We start from the raw sequence: 16,999 nt of genomic DNA, 5'->3' as shown, positions 1-16,999 counted from the left end.
AAGGATACGTCATCACAATAACACCAGCGAGTATTAAGGGGGTTTCCGTGTGGCCCAGCCCCCTCATATCAGCTTGAGAAGAGTAAACTTGTTAAGATCATGTTTGTTGATATAAGTGCTCTGCAACAGACAAAATGTAATCCCCACTTATATTCGTCATGAATATATTTTGTCAAAATATACCTTCCTGTGAATATAAACAGGAACAGGTGTCAAGTGTCTGCTTTTTTATTTGTTTTTAACTAACAGCTCTGACTGGAGGGCGAGTACATGACAAAAACACCTTTTTACATCAGTGTAGGTCTCATGATAAGCGACTGACTCCTAATTTTAGACTAAAACATCCTGGAGGAAAGAGCTAACACTTCATGAGAATCGCATTTGAAAATATAACATAAGCAGCACAAAAAAAAAAAAGTGTGTTTTTAAGGAGAGAGACGTCTCGTCTGACTGACCGGAGGCCACGTGGACTTGAAGAGCATGCATAAGCGATTCAAACAGCCTGTGGTGTGTGTGGCATGTATGTTTGACAAGTCAGCCACACAACAGACCTCACTGTGAGAGTCGCAGATCACACATCAGCACTGTGGTTTTATAAATAACCCTAGAAGAAGATAGGGGGAGGCCAGAGGGTGGGGAAGGTCGAAACTTCGGTCAGCTGATAGGAAATGTTCACAATAAAGACAAAAAGAACCAATATGAGAACACAAACATACACATCCAAACCCTTTTAATGAATCTTAAATGAGAACGCATTATATGTAACTTCAGGCTACATGTGTAAAACTGTAATTCAGGTCACATGAAACAAATACGTTACATAATGGGTTGTAAAGTCAGGGATGTTGACCTCAGAGCCAAATAAAATGGTTTCTAGAAGCCTCTGAAGACACATGGCCGCTTTTCAGAGGTAAGAAAGTGATTCATATCCATATATGTAGCTCAAATACAGCTGTTACCAACTTTAAACCTGAATACTGATGTTTTGGAGGTATAAATGACTATGAGGAAGGTTTAAATGTTTCCTTAAACATTTCAGGAAAGCCTCCATATGTTACAGGGGAAGTACCCAAGCAACAACCAACATATAAGTGCTATAGACTGCAGTTCCTCTAGTTGCCACTTTAGGCTAACTCTAAAGTGAATCAATATCCATAGACTCCCATCTTAAAATGGCAAAAATATTTTAACATGTAAAACAAAAATCTTTTATCCTCTAAGAGCAGCATCCTCCTTTATAAGAACTTTAAGGGGGTAACTCCTGTGGATGTTCTGCCTGGCCTTTGTGGTCTAACCGCTTTGACTTATCTAAAGCTCACTGCAGCTCATCTAAACTCTTTAAAAAGCCAAACATTGTCTTCCTATAATAAAACAATTGTGTGGCCGAGAACTTGACATCTTCAAATTTTAATGCCAAAAAATTATCAGCAGATTAAAGAACAACGGAGTAAATAATCAGCTCCTCTCCACAGATGTTGTTTTTTACTCCAAGTCACATATTTTTTTAAAGCTACAACTTTAAGTCTCAAAGCAGTGGATTCCAGATGTTCAAAGCAGAATTTAAACCTGATTTCTATTATTTTCTGTTTATATATGAGAGTGCCAGTGCAGATGCTCTAGACCGACTTTAATTCCCCAACAGTCTGAGCTTACATGGGCATAGTGCAGCTCTCCGCAGCATCTATTAAAAACCACACACACACACACACACACACACACACACACACACACACACACACACACACACACAGCAGAATCTAGGCAGGCTTTGAAGGCACATACACCCTTATATGGATAACACACACACACAGAGCTCAAAGTAAAGACAAGGTGCCAATACAGCATGTGCAAACACTGTGAGGTTTATGGCTCTGAGAAAAAACAGCAACGCCAGTTTAGGTCCGCGCTAAAGTGCTTTATGTTTAAGGACAACACTAATCTGACAGATTTACTTCTCTGCAGTTACATTTACTTTACTCTTCTAATGCATGCTTACCTGATTACAAAAGAAAATATGGGGATCTTTTCAGGGGAACTTGGCGGTCACTGCCTGAAATTATGAATCCCATGCATTTATTGATGGTTTGAGTTGAAGTAGGTCACTAAATGGATTAAAAGAAAATTTAGATTGTTTTTAGCTTCATATTTTTGAGTTCTCAAATGTAAGAAATTACTGTTTTACCTTTTGATGTAAATCATAATAAATTGACTATTTTGGGGTTTCAAGTTGTTGCATAAAAATAAGCAATTTGAAATCACTGCAAACAACAAAACAAGATAATAAAAATGATCATGCATGCATGTTTACTGAGCTATTATTCAGCCTCTGTAGTGACACCTAAGTATGTACAGTTTTAGCACTATGGTACTGCTATAGTCCTTCATCAATTAGTACACTATGATTGACACAAACCTTAATAATAATTAGTTGTTATCCTTAAATCTGTGACAAATAAAATAAACCTTTATTTATTTATTTTTATTTCTTGGCCCAACCTGATCTTTCAATGTGGTATTTTTGCTACTCAGTTTTCCACCTCAGTCAACAACTCCTTTTGTGCTGTCAGAGACTTGACAAAACCTGTTTTAGGTTTTGTCAAGAAAGCCTGGTTATGTTGAACTTTACAGTACACGCCTCTGAAGTCACCTCCTGACACCCTGTTGATCGTAATCTGTCCGTGTAATAAATCCAGACACTGACTCATTGGGATTAAAGCAGATCTGATCAGTCACACGGGCACAGAAACAAAGTCACAACAGTTCGAGTCCCTGTTTCACAGATGCTTTCGTCTACTTGGTAATACCTGTGTCTACCTGAGTGTCGTGACGTTGATTTTGACCTGCTGGGGTTTTTCCACCATCGGTCTCACCTTTAAGTGGCTGCTAGGTTAGACGAGTCAAAGCTTATTAGCAGGAAGTGACAGATAAGCAGATTATGTGTTATCTCAATGTGCACACGGAGAGGACAAAAATGAAAGAGAAGCTAAGATGTGAGTGGGGATATGATAAGAAATACTCCCTCAAGGGGAATCCTTTCTTCCATGACTCTGCAGAGTTTGTGTTTGTTTGTGGGAGATCATTTATGTCAGTAGATAACCCTGCTGATCTACATCAGCTGTCCTCACCTCATCTTAAATAGTCAATTCAATGCTTCCACACACCTCTACAGGGAGTGCAGAATTATTAGGCAAATGAGTATTTTGTCCACATCATCCTCTTCATGCATGTTGTCTTACTCCAAGCTGTATAGGCTCGAAAGCCTACTACCAATTAAGCATATTAGGTGATGTGCATCTCTGTAATGAGAAGGGGTGTGGTCTAATGACATCAACACCCTATATCAGGTGTGCATAATTATTAGGCAACGTCCTTTCCTTTGGCAAAATGGGTCAAAAGAAGGACTTGACAGGCTCAGAAAAGTCAAAAATAGTGAGATATCTTGCAGAGGGATGCAGCAGTCTCAAAATTGCAAAGCTTCTGAAGCGTGATCATCGAACAATCAAGCGTTTCATTCAAAATAGTCAACAGGGTCGCAAGAAGCGTGTGGAAAAACCAAGGCGCAAAATAACTGCCCATGAACTGAGAAAAGTCAAGCGTGCAGCTGCCAAGATGCCACTTGCCACCACGTTGGCCATATTTCAGAGCTGCAACATCACTGGAGTGCCCAAAAGCACAAGGTGTGCAATACTCAGAGACATGGCCAAGGTAAGAAAGGCTGAAAGACGACCACCACTGAACAAGACACACAAGCTGAAACGTCAAGACTGGGCCAAGAAATATCTCAAGACTGGTTTTTCTAAGGTTTTATGGACTGATGAAATGAGAGTGAGTCTTGATGGGCCAGATGGATGGGCCCGTGGCTGGATTGGTAAAGGGCAGAGAGCTCCAGTCCGACTCAGACGCCAGCAAGGTGGAGGTGGAGTACTGGTTTGGGCTGGTATCATCAAAGATGAGCTTGTGGGGCCTTTTCGGGTTGAGGATGGAGTCAAGCTCAACTCCCAGTCCTACTGCCAGTTTCTGGAAGACACCTTCTTCAAGCAGTGGTACAGGAAGAAGTCTGCATCCTTCAAGAAAAACATGATTTTCATGCAGGACAATGCTCCATCACACGCGTCCAAGTACTCCACAGCGTGGCTGGCAAGAAAGGGTATAAAAGAAGAAAAACTAATGACATGGCCTCCTTGTTCACCTGATCTGAACCCCATTGAGAACCTGTGGTCCATCATCAAATGTGAGATTTACAAGGAGGGAAAACAGTACACCTCTCTGAACAGTGTCTGGGAGGCTGTGGTTGCTGCTGCACGCAATGTTGATGGTGAACAGATCAAAACACTGACAGAATCCATGGATGGCAGGCTTTTGAGTGTCCTTGCAAAGAAAGGTGGCTATATCGGTCGCTGATTTGTTTTTGTTTTGTTTTTGAATGTCAGAAATGTATATTTGTGAATGTGGAGATGTTATATTGGTTTCATAGGTAAAAATAAATCATTGAAATGGGTATATATTTGTTTTTTGTTAAGTTGCCTAATAATTATGCACAGTAATAGTCACCTGCACACACAGATATTCCCCTAAAATAGCTAAAACTAAAAACAAACTAAAAACTACTTCCAAAAACATTCAGCTTTGATATTAATGAGTTTTTTGGGTTCATTGAGAACATGGTTGTTGTTCAATAATAAAATTATTCCTCAAAAATACAACTTGCCTAATAATTCTGCACTCCCTGTAATGTGTTTCCCGATAAAAGTCCTAATTAACCAGTTTAAGCAGAGAAACAGCAGGATTAAAGTGACATTAGTACGAAGCAGCCGTGTGTGTGAATGTGGGCGTGTCAGCTTCTCCACTTCGAGCAGGATAGACGGGGTTAAAGGTAACTGGGAGGGAGACAGTGACCACAATCCAAACAAACAGGACAAGCAGAGCACAGCGGAGCTGCAACACAATGAGGTCATGGTCCAATTTAAGCGTGCAGCGAACCCTCCCACCAAAGCTGGAAGAGCAAGGCTGGACTGAAGGGACAGAGGAGAACAGAAAGAAGGTTTTTAAAAAGAGGTCTGCCATGACATTATTAATCACAATGAGTCAAATGAGGACAAAAAGGCCTTTAAACATCAGGCTCCACCTTTATCACTTCACTGAAGTCTACAGTTGGTATGTGTGGGAAGTGATTTCAGTGTTTTCTAGGGAAGTCTTGATTCTGCGTCAATTCAGAAGACATCAGAAGTTTTAAAGAAGTGCTGAACTGGTTCTTTAGAAGTATTGATTTGCACTAAAGCTGAATATTTTCCAGCTTTGTGGCCAAATTTGTTGGAATCTTTTTTCAGATGAGTGAATCCTAAAGTCCAAGATCCTGCATTACTTGTTTAGACAGACAGGGCACCAATATATATTATTAAGTTTATATATCAACATGATATGTCTTATTAATACTGTGAGTATGCAAGACAGTGTATTCTGTCCACAGGTTGAAAAAGACAAAAGCTATATAGAAACATGCTGCTAATGGAGGATAAATGAGGTTTGAGTGGTGGAAGGTGATAAAGGCAATAATATGCTCAGTTAAACCACCAAAAAGTTGTGGTTCTTTTCAGTTTATTGTATCAAGACAGGTGACGTATTTCATTCACGACAGGCTATTAAAATTCTTTCCAAGTACAAAGTGGCAGTATTTATGTTTGAAGAATAATCAGTGCATCAGACCAAGTGTAAAAGCAGAACTGAGTCAGCGGGGAAAAAAGGAAGAGAAAGGCCGTATAAAAGTGAGGAGACAGAAAACGAAGCGCGAACAGAGGTAACCATCGAAGGGGAGAGTCATATCAGGCTTTACGTTGAAGTAATCTGAAGGAAAAGTGGTCTTTTGTTTTCTCTGGATCTTATCGCGCACACACACCTGAAGCATTCGTCTCTGTTTAGCACTGTCACGCTCGTCTGCATCACCTGTCTGTAAACACATGACATCACTGTGTGCATGTGTAGATAAAACACGCTTAGCTCAGACTAACACTGTGCACTTGTGTGTTAAAGGTGCTACAGGCAGACTAAACACAGTCATTCACCTAAACTGAACCTATATTTTAAAGGACAACAAAGACACTTCGAGTACAGCTGGGTAGTTTTCTGTCCTTGTCTTTGACTCAGATCTGTATGTTTGAGATAATTAAAGGAGAGTCTGTTTAGCAAAACATTGACAGGAGTTAACACCGGGACAGTCCTCTATAGGTGCAATATATTACATCATTCTCTCAACTCTATCCCTCCTTTATCTTCAGTGGTGCTGGCGCTTTCATGGAAAGCTCTTGACTTTTTCCAGATTCTAGAAGATTCTCCAGTATCTGTGGTCTAGTTTTAATGTCACCTGTGTTTTCCTAAACAAATTCTTAAAACTTAAATGAAAAAAATAAATAAATAAATGTTCATTACAAGCTTTTAAAGTCTGATGGGACACCTTTAAAGATTTCATTATCATCTGAAAATCATCATGAGACTAAAGAAAGCGCCAAGCGTCACTCTGGAGAAGCTTAATCATAGATTGTTTGAAATTCTGTTTTATGTTATAAAAATGAACAACGAGCCTTCATTTCTTACTGTAAACTGTGTATTTTAAAATTAATTCTGCTTGCTTCTAGGCCAGCTTCACATTTCTGTACTGACTCGATGACTGCAAATCATGTTAGTTTCCCACTAAACTGAAATAATTAACCAAAAGTCCACACGTGAACACGTTTATATCAACTATACTTGGCAATAACTTTATCATTTACACACCCACACACACAAAAAGAAAGAAAAACTAGCAGCAACTACTTAAATTTATTCTCAATCTCTCTTTTAAAGCTGAGGCCACTTTCTACTAGGATAACAAAACAAAACAAAGCACCTTTTATTAATTTCCCCCCTCCACAGCTTCCCTCTCTCTGTTACTTCCTGCCGATCCATGGAGGGAAGTCGAGCCCAGCCACACCTTTCCTCTCAGCATTCCTACAGTAATGCACGTGCACATGCATGTGCAACATCACTTAAATGTCCCACAGACGTCCTCATACTGTTCTTCTGTAACAGACAGGTCGTACGCACACATTCCAGAGTTACTCGTGCATCTATATGTGTCGAGGTATTTTGCTTTTCTTTATTTCTGTCATGTCTATGTAATATTACATTGGCAGATACTTATATTAAACATGACCAAAGCTTCAAATATCGAGGTCAGACGCATGCAGAAGTAATCCCAGTAAGGGTTGGGGAGATTCAGACTGCTCTAAATAGTTTTTTTCTACTCTTGTTTTTATATGATGTCATAGAGTGAGGGGATATCCCCGCCTACCTGCTGTTCAAATCATCCGTTCAAGAGCTGAGATGATGAAGATTTGAGAAGCTGCATCAAGGCTACGTATAAGACAAATAAGGATTACTTTGAACACTGAAACTTGCAAAGCTGCTCCAACAGAGTAGCTGTAAACCACAATTATCCATTTTCTATAACCACTAGCTATCATTCATTCACACTTTGGATGATTTCCAGAGCCTCGAGGCTGACAAAGCTGCTAGATGCCATCTCTGTGCTGTTATTTTAAGCTTTGTTAACTCTTCAGAAAAGAGTGAAAATATCCAGTGTTACTCCTCAACACAGCCCAAAGCTAAGATATTATGTACATGATTTATCAGGGGGAGGGGGAGAAGCTGCAAATAACACAGCTACCCCCAGCAAACTTTAGCAATTTCAGCTTAAATAAACAAAAACAAAAGAAACAAAACTGAAAAAATAAAGTTACTTTAAAAATGCTTGCCAGGTGATTAAACGTGTATCACTTTGACTCTCAATCAAACTAACCTGAGCAACATTAGCTTTTTGTTGTTCTTCTGATATCATTAAATATATTATTGCCTTTTTCTTGAAGAAGATTCAAACGTGCTCAAAAATAATCTGCATTAAAATGAATGTAAAGATAACTACAAAACCTCATCAAAAGAGAGGAGAGTCAGAATATCATTAAATACAATCCAAACACTTATTTATAGACCAAAATCAAGTTGTTAATAAGTAAAATATTCAGCTTTAACCTCAAATATAAAGTTTAAAAGCAGGCAAAATATGAAATAAGTCAGAAAAAAGAGAAAACGATGTTATTGTCTCTGCATGCCAAGAGGTAAAAACCTGCAGACTAAATCAGCAGGACCACACAGAGACATCACTTCAGCACAATGATGTGAACCAAACTGGACCGCTGACAATGCGTTCTGAGTGCGGTCAGGGAAGTACACCATGAAAACATGTTCAGGACACACATTTAAGCCTCAGCTCAATCAGCAGCCTGTGAGGAGACCACCAGGCCACCCAGAGATGGAGAGCTCCCAACACCGACAAAGACGTGCAGAAGATGAAGGAGGAACAGGGTTAGAAGAAAAAGCAGGGAGTGAGGAAAAGAAAAAGTAGAGAAAAAAATGAAATAAATCTAAACCGTTTCTGTCGTTAGCAGCTGTCATATTCTGACGCCACGTTTAATAAAGCCGGGTCGCTTTTCTTCTCAGGCTCCGCTAACACTCAGGCTGTTGACACAGTTGCGTTGGAGATGAATACAACATTGAAAGCATGACGCCGCTGCTGTCTAACCGTTTGGGTCATCAGCCCAAACTGCTAAGTGCCTGCTGAGAAATGTTCTCATTAGCCTGAAAAATGGCTTTCATTAACACAGCTACATACAGGGGAAAACACACTGCTGGGGAAAGACTCACACAAGCAATCGTGTCTATAACAAACCCTCGATCGATACAAATTAAGACTGATGTTGGAATAATGCATTATAATTTGGTCTATTCTGGTCTTGCCACACATGACAGCACAAATAAAATATATTTTTAGGACCTTATTATTCTTGATTTTAAGACCGTAAAGATTCCCAGGAACACTGGCTGAAGTTGAGGCTTTGCACAAGAAGAATTGAGCAACAGACCCAAAGAGGTGTGTTCATGTGTGTGTTCATGTGTGTGTGTTGGGGGGAGGGAGTGAGTAAGCATGTGTGGGCTGAGATTTTGAAACTTCATAGTTCTGACCTTGGAGGAAGGCAGTGAAACAAACGAGGTGTGTTTGAGCCAAAGATAATGGAGAGATCCCCTCGAGACTTTTATTCCACTGAAAACAAACTGCAGATTACTTTCAATATCATTTTCACTTATTATTGATGACTAGTTTTCTGAATAAATCTTTTATCGCCTGACCCATGAACTTCTAAAAAAGAATTAAATCAGAGAAATATATAAATCACAACAGCTAAAGATCACTACCTGATCAATATGGAGGGTTTTTTTTTGTCCTTTTTTCACTGATTTGTTAAAATGTACTTTTGATTACTGATTATTTTATTATTTATGACATTATTTTTTTTGTCATCTATTGGCCAAGACGTTCACTGAAATGCCCAATCTGACAGAACTTTGTGAAATAGTCATCTATTGATTAGTACGTCTGGACACTTTTCATGTTTTAGGACATAAAAAAAAGCAAAATGGGAAAAAAAACCCACAAAAACATCCACATTTGGAAGCTGAAGGGTTGACAGTGGTGTGAATAGTCTCACTGCTACAGTTGTTTTAGTAGAGTTTTTAATTGTAAATTAATTTGTTAGGTTTAGATGATAAAAACCACTTTAATAAATAATTTTTTCAAAAATGTTCAAATGCAATGGTTATCACCTTTTTCATAGGGTTCCAGGGGACTTGTACTCCTACGCTGTGGGTTAAACCTGATGTGCACCATCGCATCAACATCAACAGCCCAACCACAAATGTTCCATAAATGTAAACTTGCGTCCTACACCGCAGTGCTAGAAATGAAGCACAAGGGTTGGATCCATGCTGCAGTTACAAAATATGCTGCCTGTGTAAATAAATTAGTTTCAAAGTCACGCTGATTACAACGAAAAACAACAACCAGAGGACAATTTGTGATGTTGAACACAAACGGAGCGCTTTTTTAGGGCTATCTCACATTTTCCCAGGGTTAGGAAAGACCTTAATAGCTGATAGTTTTGGTTAAAGTAATATAATTTCCTGTCACATGGCTTATCCTTGATTTGAATCAACAGTTACAGTACGGCCCCAAAAATAGTGTTATTTCTAAAAAAAAAAAAAAAAAAAAAAAAAAAAAGATTTTCATCCTGACGGTCATGAAAACAAGTTACTGACCGACAATAACAAAGTGAGGATGTCTGATGGAGTTAAAAACCCAGACACCAATAAGACTTAAAAGTTTAAAGTTTACTGAAGAGCTGGAAGACTACAGGAACCCCAAACCAGTTTTCCAGAGTCCTACATCGCCAACTCTCATGCAAAAGAAACAAACAAAACAAACAAACCAGCCTCATTAAATTCTTTAATGAGATGTTACAACCTCTCTGAGAGTCACGGTCATAATTTAGACAAACACGGCCAAAGAAAGCAAAAGCAAACGAACACAACGCTGGCAATGAAGGTTTGTGGAACAAGGTTCGCTGCTGGCAAACCCCCCACAGCAGCCTCAGTTGAGTCACACATGAAGCAACAGGACAGCGAGTCAGTCATATCTGAAAACATGAACACTAAATCAGCCTCAGGCAGTCTCACACTCCTCCTCCAGGAAAGTTATATTGAGCTCCTGTTGGGTGTGTAAGCACACATGTTTATGGCTTTCTGAAGATACTGTAGGCGTCAGTCTAATTTATACGCCCACCACTAGCACCATGTGACCAGGTACATTCCCATCACCACAACTGTGGTTAGCTTTGTGTTGCACTGTTGATAAGATGGATTAAAGTGAAAATGAAGCATGTTAAATAAAGATCCAGAAGCCATTTCAGTAATGCTGTGCTGAATAAACAGTGAGATTTTTAAGCAGTGACACAAGCCAGAGTGTAGGTTCGCTGGATTCAACTTTAGTGCTGCAAGTGTGCTAGAGACCACCATAAATAAAGGAATATAAACAGAGTTGGTGGGGAACAGGGAAAGCATGCTACAACCTGATCATGTTGGACACAGTGTTGGGACGATGCTATTGTTTTAGTTGTTTTTATTTTCTTATGGTATTATTCCTTCTCTTTTATATTTTATTCCATCATTGTTGTGCATTTTACTTATTCTAGTTGCATTTTCGTTTGTAAAGCACTTTGTGCAGCATGAGCTGTTAGAAATGTGCTGTATAAATAAACCTGAACTTGACTTTGATTAAAATGGCACAAAAGTCAAATGTGACGCTAACTAGCAGATATTAAGCCAATCAAACATGTGAGTTGTGGTGAAATTAGATTAGAGACAGAAACGAGACAAGAAACGAGGCAAGTCTTCCATGGAGCTACTTCAGATAATGAACAATAACAAGGCCCAGGGCAGACTCCACCAGATAACACTAACAGCTAAGCTCATATGAGAACAAGGAGTAGTTGAGTAGTTGAGTAGTTGCCAGTGAAAGGGTAAAAGTATACAGTCTTGTAAACAATGGTTAAAAAACAGGCTAATAAAGCTAGCAAAACATTAAAAATAAAACCCCCACTGAAATCCTTAGTGCTTAAGGTTCAACAATATCCATAATGGCTGTGCATATATTATATATTTATTTTATTTATTTATTTATCTAAATACCAGCACACAGTGACTCCCCTGGTTACACAAAGACTTCCAATAGTATAGAAATCGATAGGAAAATGTCATTCACCTTCCCTTCACTGTGACCCTACTAAACATTTTACGATGATGTCCAATGGCTCATTGGCAGACATGTCAACCACAAGTCGTTCAAGCTCACCTCTCCCTGGTCACATCCAACACTCAGCTTGAGTCTTCAACTGTAAAACATCCTAAGCCAATAGGTGCCATGGCAGAGGCTACGTCCATCTTTAACGCTTCAAAAGGTTTGATTTGATTTCCAACGAATAGCTGAGTTTTGGACAATTTTGGCACCACTACAACTTTGCTGAGAATTGGTTCAAACCTAACAATCCAAACCTGCGAACAGTTTAGAAAAGACACAAGAAAGTTTAAGAAATCACAGCGATTTGCTGCCCTGACACTGACCTGATCATTCAAGTCTGGCCATGTTATACGAGCTTCCAACAACAGTGCATATATGAAGTAAAATAAGGAAAAGCATATCACTATAATTCCAGTTTAAACCAGTTACACAACCTAGGTCAGGAGCTTGTTGTAATCATATCATTTACTCATATTCATAGTCATTAAACTGATTCATAGTTTGTTTTATAAAAACAGTCTTAAATTACATAAAGTAGTATCGAAGTGCTAACAATTGTTGTGGCAATACAATGGAAACAATGAGCTGGGTCTGGATGGGCATTATAGTGAAACAAAGCAAACAATACCTGTGAGATATGCAACTCCAAGTGGATGTTATGATGAAGAGTGTAATGTTGCCCTATAGTTAGACCAGCCCTACACTAATTACACTATGATGGAAAATCCTTTTTAAGAGTCTGAATAACTCTCCACCTCCATACAAGCATACACCAACGTTAAATCAGCTAGAAAACAGGTTCGGTTATAATCAGCAAAAGCCCTAATGTTGAAACCACACACACCAAGATAATGATCACCAGACCATTTAAAAAAAAAAAAAAAAAAAAGAACCCACAGACCGTGGAGGTTTTCAGTGTGACAGATCCAAGATTACTCTATTTCAAATGACACACAGGATGAAGGGTTACTTCACACACAAGTCTGTGAGTCTTCATACTGTCATCAGGGCTAAACCTAACGTTATGCATGTTATGGAGCGATGAGTGGGGCATATGGAAATTTACTGACTGACACACCAATAACACGTCTTTTTTAATGAACTGATTACTTAGGTGAGGTAGCTCGTCTGCCAAGGATCAGTGATGAAGTAGTAGGGAAAAGATTTCTTACGGCGTTAATTTACTTCAATACTTTAACAGCAGCAAGAGGAGAACTTGTTTTTCTATTGTACCAAGGGCAGCAGATGCAGATGCCGCAGGTCTGTTGTTTTGGAAAAAGAAATGAAAATAAGGACAGTTGTGCATGAATGTCTTGCATTTCACTCTGATGATAACGAGCAAATTACAGAGAATCAGGACACAGTATGCAAATGCAGTGCAGCATAATAAATAGAAACCCAGACTTTTACATGAAATTCAAAATTCAATATGTTTTATACTATGAAGTAAACACCCTACAATAATACAGAGAAAACCCTTTCAGACGACCCTCTGTGACCAAGCACTTGGTGACAGTGGGGAGGAAAAATTGCCTTTTAACAGGAAGAAACCTCCAGCTGCATCAGGCTCAGGGAGGTGCAGCCATCTGCTGCAACAGGTTGGGGGTGAGTTTCAGTTGTACAACACAACATGTTCTTTTTAGGAAGTATAGCTAGTTGTAAACCACTCTAAGCTTCAGCTGTCTCAATATCTAAAATGTCTCTGAGGCAGCCATATTTCTTAATCATTTTTATGTTGCACAAAATGTTTCTGATGGCCTTATGGGTTCAATTGCCAGTTTCTTATCACACACTGAATAAAAACAACAAGTTCACCTTATAAATTATGGTCATTATTAGGGAGAGTTGGTCAGGTAGGTTCACTGGCTAACGACTTGTCAGTCATGCCAAAGTCGAGCATGATGTTGGTCTGAAAGGGACATCTTTGTGTAATTACTCTCCTTTGTGCAGGGGACTGTTTCCATGCTGTGCAGAGCTTGGCTCAAAGAGAAATTCAATAAAATCCAATACAAAAAAAGATTTCTTGCCTTTAGCAACTTCAAAGCTTTATACACAACACTTGATCTGAAATCACAACCAACTAAAATGCTGCCTTTATTTCTGTTATATAAGAAACAACACTGCTCACTCATCCTGTCCTTATTCATTACCCGCCTTTCCAAAAGCAGCTTCTTTTTACCAAAACTGTAACCGTTAATTTACCACAACATGTGCAAAAACATTAAAAATCCTTCGTCGACAAGAGAACCTTCAAAACCTGCAAGAGAAGGCCATCTTCATCACATCAGCACACATTCTCTGAAGACCTGATACAATTTATCATTACTTGAGTCTCACTTTCTCCTTCTGCACATCAAAGAGGGCTCCAGACCGCCTCAAAGTGTGCTGTGGTTTGCTGATAATGGTGCCCCGGAGATCACAGCCGGCGTAACTACTCCCAGATGAGCTTGTGTGACTGAGGGGTGCTATCTGAGACGGTGGTAACAGCAGGGACCGGCCGACGCATGCTTCATTACTGGTCATATAAACACAGAGCAGACAGGGCACGAAAGCCCACTGCTCACTTTCTCACAAACAAGTATAAATAACGACATATCGTCCTGTTGCTTTTGCATCTTGTTACATTGATTGTACACTTTGGGATCAGGTTTAAGTTCTGGGGGAAGCGCTCGCATACCAATCCCCTGAGTTAAGAAATGCTTTTGAAAAAAAAAAAAAATACACCTTTACATGGTAAGATCCACGTTCCATCTGGTGCCCTTTGACCCTGTAATGTGATGCTACAGGTGGCCAGTCTCTTCGCAGAGAGGTATGATAAATTAGTGGTGGCGGTGATAGTTTGTGATCCTCTTGACCACCTGTTCGGTGAGTTTGGATGATAGCCGTGCAGCAGAGTGTCTGTTTCAGGCAGCTGGTTGTGTGATTCATCATTAGCCATGAGCAGGCTCACAAGTAAAAAGCAGGGTGAAAGAGTTATTGTGCAGCTGCAGCAGCTAACGATTATTTTTGTAATAAAAAAAATATCATATCTTCAAATTCAGAGGACTCATCTATTTTAGTTACTGATGCACTAAAAAGAGAATAGAGGAAAGTCCTCATTTGAGAGGATGCATTAATGCTTGATAAATGGTAACCTCAGTAACACCGGTTTTGTCAAGGGACACTTTATGCCACCTACAACATCTGAGGGACAACAATGGGAGAAGTTTTTTTTATTGCATAGTGCAGATGGCAATAAATAATGTGCTTTATTGCACTGTCCAATATGCTAAATATATATAAAGTCATGAAGACCTTTTTCTGATCCTTTTCCTCTTCCACTTTGTCTCCAGCATGCACGCAATCCTGACAAACACCTCATATTCTCCATGACGCAGGTGGTTCGATTCAAAGGCAGATTTATCTTATTATACAACACTGCTGTGCAGAGGACCTGTGTGTGCATGTGTCTGTGTATATAAGTGTGTGTGCTTCCAGGAATAAAAGCACTCTGGTTCTGTTTGAAGAGATAGCGAGGGCCACGCGGCTGAGAACAATATCACTTATGTTTCATTTGGAAAAGCAGAACATAGGAGAGGGCAAAGAGTCTCATAAAAAGCTTTATATAACCTGGAGGCAATCAACAGAGATTGATCTCAAAGAACAATGAGCTGCAACACTACAACTAGTGATATCTTAAAGGGCAGTTTTTAGAGTTGAAGCAGTCGATGTGTTCAATTTTGAAACTACTCTAAAATAATTACAAGGCCCTCCTGCAGTAAAGTATGCAGAAGGGCCTTGTCATTTTATTTCTGTCAGTGTTTAAAAGCATCTGAAGCTAAGAATTCACCCTGAGGGGCCATTTAAACTCAAAATGGAAGTCAGACAAATGCGAAGCATGGAGAAGACAGGTTTGATAGCATAGCTAGCAGGTCTCAAAGAGTTCACCATGTAAACGAAGGACGTGGATTCCAGGTCTAATAAAGCCTCCATAAAGTATGGGAAACCTGCCCTCACTTTATAATCTCTGCAAACACTTTCCACACAAATGCGCTCAATCTGTTGCTTCAAGTCATATTGAATAGAACACCAAGGTGAATTTTTATGCTCTTTACGTCTAGTTTCAGCAAGCCCCGGCTCAGCTTGCAGCTTCACAAACTAATCTTCACAACAGTAAAGATTAACCTGCTGTGGTCCTGAGGGAAATCATAAAAGTCCTAATGATAAACCCTCTGGGGAACATGAAGCCGGTACATGTTAATTCATGGCACTCAATGCAATAGCTGATGGGACGTTTAAATCAAAACTGCACAATTTAAACCAATAATGCCCTGAAAGGCAAAGTCTGTAGATCCTGAAAGTCAGAAGAATCAATCCTCTGGGGAACATGACTGCATGTACAAAACTGCATTGCAATCCATGTAATAGCTGTTAAAATACTGCACTCAAAACCATGAATATTTCCATTATTATAGCCTTAAAAGACAAGGTCAGGGGATCATGAATGTGAGAATGATCAATCCTCTGGGGAACACAAGTCTTAATTTCTGTACAAAATATTATTCCAGTCAATCTAATAAGTTATTGAGGTACTTCCTACCCTGCAACTACATCATATAAAGGATTCACTGTGAACTTTACGACAATCAGCTACAGTGATTAATCTTAATATCTGTCAAAGTATCACAAAAAATATTCTGATCTCATGAAGCAACCTTGAAAAGTTAAACATCAAGGTGATGACATTCTTCTTGGGCATGTTGAGCCTTCATTTACCAAAAGATTTAGTTCACTGAGATAGAAACACAATTTGCAGTTTAGAAACAACTTTCAGCACCTGGTTATTCTAGTTGTATGAAAGCTTTGAGGCCTTCAATGTCAGCATTTACAAAACTGAAAGGAGACCTTCTGTTAACACCACCTCAGTGTTTACGGGTTGGCATGGCAAAGCTGTGAGTCTAAACACACTAAAGGTTAACTGAGAGGACTTTAAACACAACTGCAATTCACACACAATCACATGATGTTTGATATGCCAGATGACCAACCTGAGGTCTCTCACTGTGGCAGCTGAGGAAGTTATAATCACAGACTGACGAAAGACACGCCTGAAGTCCTTGTTTGTCTTTTTTTTTTTTAATAAAAGGATGGACAGGGCACTGCTTTGCTTTATTACTGTATTTCCCCAGCCCTAAATATTGATTAGTGATCAGATATAATCAATAATTTTTGCAGCTTGCACAGAAATAATAAATGATAACAAATAATGGCAGCATCATTGCTATCCAGAGTTATTCCTGC

General features: G+C 39.3%; 1 protein-coding gene across 1 annotated transcript in view; it reads right to left on the bottom strand.

Annotated features, from left to right (window-relative positions):
- The window catches only part of rassf3 (Ras association domain family member 3), a 74,024-nt gene that overhangs the window by 10,241 nt on the left and 46,784 nt on the right, over positions 1-16,999 (bottom strand). The window lies entirely within an intron of this gene.

The sequence above is a fragment of the Perissodus microlepis genome, chromosome 17 (genome assembly GCF_051167445.1).
Source record: "Perissodus microlepis isolate ML-2025 ecotype Zambia chromosome 17, ASM5116744v1, whole genome shotgun sequence".
Lineage (NCBI taxonomy): Eukaryota > Metazoa > Chordata > Actinopteri > Cichliformes > Cichlidae > Perissodus > Perissodus microlepis.
Note: the sequence above shows the minus strand (reverse complement) of the source record. Positions and strands in the feature narration are given on the sequence as shown.